A 9,769-nucleotide genomic window follows, 5' to 3' on the forward strand; every position below is an offset into this window, starting at 1 on the left:
CTTTCTATTAACTTACCCTGCCCAGGGACTTACCACCAAGTTCATGCCATTTTACTTCATGCTAACTTTATTCTTTTTAATGAATTCTACCAATTTTACACTTCCTGTAAAAGTATATTTACTCAATCTTGTTATACAGATGACTCTAAATCAAATATTTCATTAATAAATAAGTATTTCAATCAAGTTTTCTATTACAAACTTCCATTATGAATATACTAAGAAAGAATTTACTATAATTCTCATTAATACTTATCAATTTTCTGTCAAACCCTGTTCACACGAACCACTTGGAAATAGCTAGGCTCCACCCAACTGTGAGATCAGCTTTCATTGTTGTGCCTCCCCCGAGCTCACTACACACCTAGGATGGTTTTCCAGAATAATGAGAAAATATCAAATTGTTCTACTGATGGCTATCTGGTCATAACCAAACATAACTTCGGTTAGCACTATGAGCTATCAAGCTCTAAACAGACTCCACTGGCCAACTAGCTCGAGAGTCTACTATTACTCAATTCATTTGACCTGTCTCTCTTGTTCTTTTTTTGTCTCCTTTTGGTGAGTTTCATAATACCGTATTGGCCCTTTTTGGAAGTTCTTTTATTTCCTCCATTGAGGAGGTTGGGTAGGTAACTACCTCACCCATAATTGAATAACCACTTGGGTCTGAGCTTTCTCTAGCCTTGTTTTCCATCATGGTCCACACAACATCAATTAGAAAATCAAACATATATTCATGTATATTTTACCTATAGTTTAGCCTTGTCGGCCCACAACTATCAAGATGTCTTTTTTTTAACTGCGGTAATTCAGTATTTACAATGTTACTATGGGACATTACACATTAAGAATGCACTGATTTAAGTTACATTTTCCTCTTCTTAAAAAAAAAGAAATCTCTATAACAAATGTTACTCTTATTTTTTGGTTCAGAGTTCCTCTGCTTCAAGTTCATCCCAAGATGTCGTCAATACTCTTCAAATGCCTTGAGGTATCTCACTTTTTGCGTCAGCATCAAGAGACAAGTCACTTGAGTGCAACTTATTCAACCATGAACATGGGAAAATTAGACAGAAGATTTCTGAAATGGAAGATGAAATACTTATGGATATTATCGAGCTAATGACTAAAAACCAACATGAGCAAGGTCTATCAAACCTCAGTCATTTTTACAAATGAGATAATAGTAAGAAAGGTAGAAGAAGATTGAAAATGAAATAAATTGATCTTAGTTAGGTTAATTGTTGACACCTAATCTTCATGATTGGGGGAATTTTATGTAAATAAATAAATTAGGAATGTGAACAGTCATCGGGAGATGAACTGAAAAATCACTCCTTATTGTATATAACAATGACCTACCTATGGAATAATAGATGAATCAGTTGTTTGTTTTGTGGAGTTACTACTTGGCCTGACATGGTATCAGAGCCAACTCCTTGTTTTAGCTATTATGCTCCTTGTAACTCCTCTGCCCTGGCCTCTGCCTCTGCCTCTACTTTATTCCCTTCTGTTCTGAAATAATATGCCTCTGCTACACTGCACATCTGTCCATACTGAGACCTGACGGTGCCGCTGCAGAGATACGCCACCAGCGCCTGTATGCGTTGTTGAATGGTATGCGAATGAGATACCTGTATTGTTTTAACACTGTCCAATTTTTTTTAACAAATAACACATCAGTTAAAACGACTATGGTATCTGCGTTGCTGAATGGTATAACGTTGAGGAATGGTATATTGAAATGTCCCATTAAACTGCGCTGAATGGATTTTAACACAGCGTTCAAGCCATTGTTAACACAGCGTTCCTTCTCTCTACAAGTTGCTCATTTCATATGATTCCAGGATATACGAGTGGGACGTTTGAATGTGCTGTCTCATGGTATGCGTTGTCTAATAATCCAGTGGTTTTAACGCTGTCCAATTTTCCTGTTTAACTACGTTGAATGTATATATTGAACTGCGTTGAATGCGTATTAACGCTATGGGTTTACTCACTATTCCACGGCTCTTTTAATCTGGAATATTAACGTTGTTTATATGGTATTTGAAACGCTGACATGGTATTAACGTTGTTGAATGGTCCAGCGTATATATGGTATTGAACTGTGCGATTGAAATGGTATTTGAATTGCAGCTTTATTGAGTGATATACACCGCTTATGAACTGCATTTGAATCCGTTGAATGGTCCAGAGAATGGTCTAGCGTATGTATATATTGAATGGTTTCCATTTGAATGCGTTGAATGGAATATGAACTGAGTTTGTAGAATGGAATATGTTGGATATATTATATGAGGATGCTTTTATAAACATTGGAGGGATTTGAAGAAAATATAGTGCATAAAGTATTTGAAATCTTTTTGCCCTTTTTGAATACAATTTCATTGTAGATCAGCAGAAGTATTTTTTCTATCAGTAGAAGTATTTTTTTTACAGAATGCATTCAATCATCTCTATGGTAGGAATAGTTCTCACTGGCAAGGAGAACTATCCTGAATGGTACCGGATGATAAAACACACCCTCATCTTCAATGAGTTGTGGAAATGAGTGTGTGTCGGAGAAGGAGACAATGACCCAATACAACCTACCTCAGACAAAGAGCTCATCATTTGGGAAAACAAGAACAGCAAATCCTATGCATTAATCGCAGCATCTGTAAATGAAGAGGTGAGTCGCCATATTTCATCATATTCAACTGCCTTTGAAGCTTTACAAAAGCTGAAAGAACTCTATGACTCACATTCTGCACTTGAAGTTGTTCAGCCCATGATTAAACTCTTCACTCTTGAACTGAAAAATAATGATCCTCTTGCTCTTGCATCTGAAGTAAAGTCTATAATGCATGATATCAAATCCACTAAGGTTGAGCTGGATATCCCTCTTATTGCTTTTCTCAAGGCACTCTATCCTACTTACTCCAATTATCTTGAGTCTTTACAAGCAAATGGAAGTCTTAAAGATATAACCTTTGACTCTCTTGTGAAAAAGTTTGCTGAAAGAGAAAAAGCCTTTGGAAAGAAGACAGCCCCTGAATCTTCTAAAGAGACTGTGTGCCTTGCTCATAAAGAAAAGCATCCTGCTCAAGATTCTACAAGAGGAAGAGGTGGACGAAGAGGAAGAGGAAGATATTTCAGATGCGGGGGGGTAGACATTCTCAAGAAGAAAAGGCAGACTTACATTGCATTCGCTGCAAAAGAAATGGATCACATGATGCCTCTACATGCAAGCTACCATGGGACAAAACTGAGCAGAAAAGAAACCAACAGAAAGGTAAAACTGATGATACAGACAAAGGTAAAGCACCTGAATCCGCTCACTATATTAAGGCACAATGTAACATTGGAGTAAATGAAGATTTGTTTAATGCTTTACTTGCTTCTTCGAAAAATGATTGGTTGCTTGATTCAGGGGCAACCTGTCACATGACTCATAGAAAAGATTTTTTTGAAGATTTCACTGATAATGTTGATGGAGCGGTATACTTTGTAGATCATTCAAAAATCAAGCCATCAGGGCTTGGCACAATCAGGCTTAAACTTCCTGGTCTTCCAGACTTTCTTCTGGATCATGTTCTATATCTCCCACAGCTCAAGAGAAACTTGCTGTCCTTGGTCCACATCCGCCAGCAAGGTCACTCCATTCATATGTTTGATGGCAAGCTTGAGGTAAGAAAAGCTTCTGACCACTCACTTGTCATGAGGGGAATAGAAGAAGAAAGGCTTCTCAAACTGCAAGGAACCTCTGCTCATGCACAACATTTCTCATATATTTCTCATCATGAAGAAGGTACACTTCCATCAAGTTTATTATGGCATGCTAGATTTGGACATTTAAACTATGACAGTCTCTGCTTATTGAAGAAAAATGGTGTTGCTGGTTTGCCTACAATTCCTAGGAAACATAAGCAATGTGATGCTTGCATTCTAGGAAAGCATAGCAAACAACCTTTTCATGATTCACATTCAAGAGCACATAGGAAGCTTGAACTCTTTCATTCAGATTTATGTGGTCCAATGCCTATTCCTTCTGCAAATGGAAATAAATATATCATGACATTTATTGATGATTACACCAGAATGTGTTGGGTTTATTTATTGAAGAACAAATCTGATGCCTTTCAAACATTCAAGAATTTTCATAAATGGATTGAAAATGATGCACAATCTCATATTGGGTCTATTCGCACTGATAATGGAAAAGAGTATACATCAAATGAATTTGAAAACTATCTTCGCCAACATGGGAAAAAAACATCAAACAACAGTGCCTTATAATCCCCAACAAAATGGTGTAGCTGAAAGAATGAATATAACAATCTTGAATATGGTACGATCCATGCTTTTCTTCAAAAATGTAAAGATAATGTTTTGGGCTGATGCTATTCTATGTGCTGCATATATAAAGAATAGATGTCCATCTAATGCTATAAGAAACAAAACTCCTTATGAATTATGGTATGGACATGTTCCTTCGGTAAAACATCTCAGGATCTTTGGTTCCACATGTTATGCTTTGATACGAAAGGTACATAGAAACAAACTTGGTGCTAGAAGTCGTAAGTGTATCTTCCTGGGGTATTCAAACACCTCCAAAGCATACCGCCTCTATGATGAAGTAAATAAAAAGTTTGTTGTATCCAGAGATGTAATTTTTCTTGAATCATCCAAATCTGACAATGTTGTTGAGAGGCAACTTGATCGCTTGGATAGATTCGCAAAAATGAAATCATTTCAAGAATTTGATAATCAGATTCCACATCTTGAAGGGGGGATTCCTATACTAGATCAACATGTGGAATCTTCTTCTGAAGAACACTCTCCCCCGAATGAAACTCCAACAACGGATGATGCTTTAAGTGATGTAATTGATAGAATTGGGAGACTCAATCTTGATTCAGTCCCAACTCAATCAATAGAGCAGCCTGGACCATCTCAGAAAGGTCCCCCAAAGTGGTTGACAAAGACACTTGAAAGTGTTCATCCTGATGAAATTGGAAAAACAGGGACCAGAAATTCAAACCGACAAAATGGAGCTGATGTAGATGACTCTAATTCACCTGTTGATATGGATGTTTCTTATGATTGTGAATTGAACTTGTCTACAGATTTTGAACTAACTTCCTTCAAAGAAGCTGCTTCTCATGATGAATGGAAAGAAGTGATGCAAAAGGAGTATGATGCCCTCATAAAGAACGACACTTGGAAGCTGGTTGATCCTCCATTTGGAACCAAACCAATTGGCTGCAAGTGGGTCTACAAGAACAAGTACAAAGCTGATGGCTTACTTGACAAGCACAAAGCTATGCTTGTGGCAAAATGTTTTTCACAGAAGGAAGGGGTCGATTATGAGGAAACTTTTTCCCCCATAGCAAAATGGGCCACCATCCGGACACTCTTTGCACTAGCAGCTTAGAACGGTTGGAAAGTCCATCAAATGGATGTAAAAACTGCCTTCTTGAATGGAGATCTAAAAGAGAATTTTTTTATGTCCCAGCCTGAAGGATTTGCTGTGAAAGGACATGAACATAAAGTATGCAAACTTGTGAAGTCCTTGTATGGCCTCAAACAAGCACCACGAGCCTGGTACGAAAAACTAACTGAGCATCTTCTGAAACTCAACTTCAATCATTTTGATCTTGATGATGCAACTTTATTTGTCAAGAAAGTTGGCAAAACAGTTGTATATCTTGTGGTATATGTAGATGATCTTTTAATGACAGGGAACAATGAAAGCTACATTGCATCCATAGAGAAGGAATTGGGGAAAAGTTTTGAAATGACTAATTTGGGCTATGTTCATTACTATCTTGGCATTGAAGTAACCCAACATCCAAAGTCCATATTTCTTTCTCAAAAGAAATACATTAGAGATTTGTTGAATAGTTTTGGCATGACAAAGCTCCAATGGAACAAAACTTAAAGCTCACATCTATTGAAGGAAAGGAATTTGAGGATGCAACAAAGTATAGACAGCTTGTAGGAAGTCTCATCTACCTCACTACTACCAGACCAGACATTTCATTTGCCGTTGGAATCCTCTCCAGGTTTATGCAAAATCCTTGTGAGGGAAATTGGTCTGCTGCAAAAAGAGTTCTAAGGTACTTGAAGGGAACTCAAGACCTTGGAATCAAGTATACATAGGTGGACGACTTCAGCTTGATTGGATACACTGATTCAAACTTCGATGGAGACAAAGAAATTGGGGTATCTACTTCAGGATATGCTATGAGTCTTGGATCAGGCGCTGTCTCCTGGAGATCACACAAACAATTAGTTCCAGCAGATTCCACAACAGAAGCAGAATACGTGGCAACAGCTGAAGCAACGAAAGAAATTGTGTGGCTCAGGAAAATTCTTGAAGATTTGCAGGTAAAACAAGTACAATCAACTCCAATCATGATTGAAAACACCTCTGCAATAAATTTGGCCAAGAACCAAAGTTCCATGATCAAACGAAGCATATCAATACTAAATATCATCTGATTCGACATCATGTTGAGGCCAAAACAATCCATCTCCGTCTTTGTTCCACAAATGAGCAAATTGCAGACATCTTCACCAAAGCACTTGGAAGGGGAAAGCTTGAATGATTCAGAATGATGCTTGGACTCACCAACATCCCTTCAGATTAAGGGGGGGAATGTTGACACCTAATCTTCATGATTGGGGGAATTTTATGTAAATAAATAAATTAGGAATGTGAACAGTCATCGGGAGATGAACTGAACAATCACTCCTTATTGTATATAACAATGACCTACCTATGGAATAATAGATGAATCAGTTGTTTGTTTTGTGGAGTTACTGCCTGGCCTGACATATAGAGAGAGGAACATGCAGCAAGAAGAAAACTGCAATACCTAAGAGTAAGGAACAACCCAAACAAACTGGCAAATCAAACCTGTAGACCTCTGTGAGATATCACTGCCAAAGTGATTTACGAGTAGACTATGCCCAAATCGATCCTTTCCATGATGTAAGAGATAATTAATTGTTTCAATGTAAGGAAGGGACTACATCTGGCTCATGTAAATGGGATTTTCCACGTTGCAATCAAATTAATGCTTCAATCCACAGGGGAAAATTTCTCCAGATTTCGCTGCACCAGTTTTAGATGAAACAGTTTCTACCTCCAATCTGACATTCCCCATTGATGGCTCTAAATCACATGCTTCTAGTAATCACTCTTATCGAAATGGAGATTTATTTAGTAATAAAACAAAGGTAGATTCCATGCAGTTGCATGGAGTATCCAATTATTGTGGCCATATGCAAATACAAAATCTGTGCAGGGAAATCACCCCTAAATTATCGGACTTCATAGGCTCATGGGTTCCCATTTTTCGAAATAAATCAGATTCATCCCTTAGTTGTGATGGGTACTCACATCAAAACCTCACAATAACTTACAGTCTACAAAACATGACCAATGAAAGTTCAGTCTTAGGAAATTCTGGAAAAAAATTTGATATTCCATCTGAGAGTCATAAGGGAAATAGTATTTACAATTTTTCAGTAAGGGAAGATGGAATTTGAAGTTCTCTTTATTTCAACAAACAAGTAAACTCAGTTTTATTGCAGTCAGTAAATGTTCAAGCAAGACAACCATATGGAGAGAGACTGTTTTCCCTCCACACTTGTCTTGAGAGAGATTGTTTTCCCTCTGCAACTGTTTTGAGGCTAATGGGGCAGTGTGTATCAGTTTGATAGAAGTGTGGGAATGAATAAAGCATTGCAACAGACAATGGAGACAAGATGAGGTTCACCAATCTACCACATGCCTCTTCACAAAATCGTGTTAATTTCTTTCACTCATCAGGGGTAATGGAAAGAAGTCAAAGGGAAACATTCTCTGGCACTGAAAGAGTGTTTAAAAGTTTGAAACCCATTCAAGATAGTAAGAATAAAAATGAAAAATTTAGTAATTCAATAAAAGCAATACCTCTTGTTCCAAAGTTCAAGCCTTCTGAGAATTATGCGTCAAATGGGCAGTCTGAAGTTTTTACCCCTTCTTACGGTATCCCTAGTAATGCTAATGTTGCCTTGGGATCCTCTATGTTAAGGAACAAATCTCCCTTCCAAGGTACAATAATCTCTGGAAAAAATATGAATAGGGGATTGCATTGCATAGATGGTTACAATGGAAATCTAAAAATTTCTCTATTGTCCCTCCTATTTGTCAGACTACAAATGTTGTAAAGGGCTTAAGATCATATAAGCCAACACCTACAAATATGCATTTAAACAGAAAGCATAGATCTTATTCTGACATTTACCTTGACGATAGACACCATTGTTTCCAATCATTGTGGGTGTTGGGATCTAATCCCCATCAGAACTTGACAAAGGAGGCAGAGAAAGCAAAGTCATTGGAACTCCATAAAGAAAATGAAGAATCTGGTTTCTATGGAAAAATTGCTTCCAATGTAGAAATATGCATATTGAATCAGAACCCAGTGGAAATCAATGTAGATGTCGAAGAGGATGGATACAATTTTGGTCATGCACATCTCAATTTATCTCATAGTGATCTTGCACATAGTGAAAGAAAGAAGTGACAATCCCACAAGCACAAAAACGTAGGAGAACCTTAAAGAATCACATCTGAGATTCCTCAATCAGAAGGATGGTTATGTTGGTTATCTTGCCAGAACAAATGTTAACAATATGATTTCTTTGGGGTGGGAATTAGTTTCTGTAGTTGGAAACATTACTTAAAAAGTTGAATTTTGGAAACATTACTTGAATGTTTGAATTTTGTGTCCAAAGCATAACAAGACTTGTGCGAGAGAATCATTCATTATATTCTATTATGGACGATGTCAATAGTCCCACTTCATTCTAACTTATGTTTTTCATAAATTTATTATGGTGTCTTTGTTAGACATCATTAATGACCGTTTGAATGCTTATGAGGGCATGCGGTCAATAGAGACATGAATTTTATTTTGAATAGAATATGCTTGTAGAAAGCTACTTGTGCTCATTTTTTAATTTCATTGGATTCAATTTGTATATCACTATGTAGGTTATTTGAAATTTGAATAAATTGTTATAGGAAGAAGAAAATCTGTGAACGAACTTAATCTACTATTGTTATGGAAATGTTTAACACTAGTGAAGGAGTTTGAATATTAATCCTTTAAAACTTTTCCTTGTTTGCAGGCATAAACTATTGAGTTGGAAGCTGAAGTAATAGAACTGAAAGAAGAGAACAAGGAATTGCGAAAAAAACAGTTATTGTGGACAAACTTATAATTCAAAATTGTATTGTAATTATAAATGAAATAAAATTAATGAAAATTGCGAGTTATTGATATTTAATTTTAATTTTAATTATTTAATTATTTTGTTTAACGAAATTGTTTTTAATAGCTATTATTTTTATTGTCATTTTTATTGTGAATCTTAAAAAAAATAGTTTCATTAACTCTAAAAAGTAGAATTAGTTCTACTTTTAAAATTGATTGGCAGTTAGTATTGAAAAAAAAAATACAACCTCTTTGATTGCAAGGACTAGAGTGGTTCCTCTTTGATTGCAAGGACTAGAGTGGTTCCTAATGCTTAGAGATCAGTAAGTTTGATTTTTTTTAATTGTCTTTCCACATTTCCCTACTCCTATTTGTGTTTCTTTGCACCTATTGGTGCAATTGCTAGTTAGCTTGTTTTTAATTAAATATTTTTAATATTCGTTTATTTCAATGTTGAGATATTTTTCTAGATTCATTATTTATATTCTCTTTAAAGAGACAAAAGTGAT

The sequence above is a fragment of the Pinus tabuliformis genome, chromosome 1_2 (genome assembly GCF_031772625.1).
Source record: "Pinus tabuliformis cultivar Carrire ecotype Pingquan chromosome 1_2, CPIR1, whole genome shotgun sequence".
NCBI lineage: Eukaryota > Viridiplantae > Streptophyta > Pinopsida > Pinales > Pinaceae > Pinus > Pinus tabuliformis.